We start from the raw sequence: 2682 nt of genomic DNA, 5'->3' as shown, positions 1-2682 counted from the left end.
CTCCCGGGCCCGCGTCGGGCGGCGCCGCGCAGTGACGTCAGCCGCGCTGCGTCCTCTCAGCCAATAGCGAGGAGGCCGCCCAGGCTGGAGCAGGGTTGCCCCGGCAACAGACGCCGGGCGTTCCGAGGGCGGCTCCGAGCGGTGCAGCGGGGGCGCCCGGGCGGGCTCCTGCGCAGGCGCCCAGAGCAGGTACCCGTCGGCGTCCTCGAGTCCCGGGGCCGCGCCTAGCCCGCGCCTAACGGCCTCGCGCTGTCCGGGTCTGCACCTGCCTAGGCCCTCTGCTGAGGAAAAGCGTGGCTTCTTTGAGTTGCTTTTCTGGAAAACATAATTTCTGACCTGTCACTTGGAGAGAGATCCCCGAGTCCTGGTCCCCTGCCCAGACCTCCCGAGTCTCAGTCTGCACCGCACCGGGCGTCCCGAGTGAGGGGACCACGCGAGAAGTGCGGGCTGGCTGTCCTCGTCCGTCCTTAGCTAGGCTGCCATGCACTCGCTGGGGGTGACGGAGCCGACAGAGGCCCACAGCCGTGGGGACGCTCAGGCTGCACTCCCGTCCCGCTCTCTCCTTTCTGCAGTCTGGACGTTCACGCACGCGGTGTTTCTCAAGCTGCCCTCCCGGGACCTGAACCACATGGTCAGCCATGTGGGATCTAGCTGCCTTAGCCACCACGCACAAGCTGGCCTTGTTCCTTCTCAAATGCAGGGAGAAGCCCATGGGAAGACCATGGCAGAGATGAGGGTGATGGAGCAGAAGCCAAGGAACGCCAGATAGCACCAATAACCTACCAGGCGTGGGAGACATAGATGGGACTGATTTTTCCGGGGTAGCGTCCAAAAGAAGCCGACACTGCTGACACCATAATACAGAACTTCTGGCCCCAGAATTCTAAGACAATAAATTTGAATCGCCTAAAACACCCAACTCATGGTGTGTTGTCATGGCAACCCTAATGAACTACTTGACAAGCCGTCAGGGTCTTCTGACTCATCCCGTAATGTGAATTATGATTGTAATCTGTTGAAAACTTATATTAAACCTGGAAACAAGCTATTCCTTTTGGGAGAACAAAGCAATTTATTGCCAAATATGTCATACTTTGAACATATACGCCGTACAATCTGGGAGTCAAGCAATTGCTGAAATACATTCACACGGAAGTACCGACTACCGCAGACTTACTGGTAGAACATTCAAATGTCAGCGTGTGGAAAATAAATCTGACCCAAATCCAGGGGCCTCACCTTAGTAAAACTTCTAGGAGTCCAGTGCCATGGGGTGTTGACATATCCCTTCAGTGGTAGAGGATACTTTGTGGCCCTTCCTGCCACCACGACAGAGACCTCTTTGCATTTCGGAAGCAAAATATATTTGACATTTGAGTGTGTTAGTCCAGCCTATTTACAGAGGGTTCCAATGAGCTCCTGGGTTTGGGTAGGGCCCCAAGAAGAGAAGGCTTCGCATCAGGTCCGGGTTAGCATGACGGCAACGGTGCCTCGTGGGCCACTGAGCCCAGTAGAGCCTGTGTTCGAAGCGTCAGAGGTAAACATTTGTTTGGAACCTCTAACCCTTTATTCAGCTGGGTGATAACCAGGTTTTGAAATTTCCCCCCAATTCTCCCAAATGCTTTCTATTTTTCTCTGCCCTCTTCACCTGATGGGACGGTTGATCGTATGTGTCAGCTTGCCTGGGCCACCATGCCTCGATCCTTGACCGAGCACTGTGCTGACTGTCTCTGTGAGGGTGTCTCGTGTGACACTGACATCTGCATCAGTAGGCTTTCAGTAGAGCAGCTGTCCTCAACCCCCGATGTGGCGGGCCTCATCCAAGGTTGAAGGCCTGAAGGGAACAGAAGAGGGACCTCTACAGCTGACAGCCTCCAGATGTGAGCTCCAAGGCCCGTTTTCCTTGGGGCCCTCATCCTGAACACGTTGGCTCTGTGGCCTCGCGAGCCAGTTAGTTAAAACAATCTCCCTGTCACCCGATACGCATTCTGTTGGTTGCTTCTCTGGAGAATAACCACCTGACGTAACCACGCTCCGAAGTAGCCCTAGTCACCTAACAGGGCAGCTTTGAACAGCAGCGTCGAACCTTTGTTCAAAGGCTTATTTGTGTGTGTGTGTGTGTGGGGGGGAGCCAGCAGGAGGCGTGGTGGTTAAGGTTCTGGGCTCCCACATGATCGAGCATGGCTGAAGTCCCAGAACTAGCAGCTTGAAACTAATGCCGGGTGCCTGTGTGAACATGCCCAAAATCCCAGGAGGAGAATGGAGAAGAAGGGAGGGTGGTATGGCCATCCCACCTGGGCGGTGATTTCTCCCTTTCCCTCTCATTGTCTCACTCTGTCTCTCAGATGAGTGCATGCACTCGGTGGCAAAAAATAAAAAAAAAAAAAAAAAAACACTTTTTTCTTTTAAAAAACAAAAAAAAAAAGCTTATGTGTGAGGTCAGCTGGTGGCATGGTGGCCCAGGCAGCTGGATCCCACATGGCCGAGTATGTGATGAGTCCCGTACTCCGATGCTTGAAAACCATGCTGGGCGCATGTGCATGTGTGCCCACAATCCCGAGAGGGGAGATGGAGGGCAGGGATTGCAGCGTGGTCCTCCCACCTAGGGACTGTGTTCTCTCTCTCTCTCTCTCTCTCTCCTTTCCAAGGAGCATACGTGCCCTGTAGCAAATAAAAAAAAAA

The 2682-nt window shown here is 54.1% G+C and overlaps 1 protein-coding gene across 3 annotated transcripts in view; it reads right to left on the bottom strand.

Moving 5' to 3' along the window:
- The window catches only part of PACRGL (parkin coregulated like), a 14713-nt gene extending 13478 nt beyond the window's left edge, over positions 1-1235 (bottom strand). For all 3 annotated transcript variants that reach the window (XR_336304.3, XR_336303.3, XM_006160618.3), the window contains exon 1: positions 784-1235. The gene's annotated coding sequence lies outside the window, so the exon portion shown is untranslated. The remainder of the gene's footprint in view (positions 1-783) is intronic.
- Between the last annotated feature and the right edge of the window lie 1447 nt (positions 1236-2682).

This window comes from Tupaia chinensis, unplaced genomic scaffold (genome assembly GCF_000334495.1).
Source record: "Tupaia chinensis unplaced genomic scaffold, TupChi_1.0 Scaffold000695_1, whole genome shotgun sequence".
In the NCBI taxonomy this organism is placed as follows: domain Eukaryota; kingdom Metazoa; phylum Chordata; class Mammalia; order Scandentia; family Tupaiidae; genus Tupaia; species Tupaia belangeri.
The sequence above is the reverse complement of the archived record's forward strand: the minus strand, read 5'-3'. Positions and strand labels throughout refer to the sequence as shown.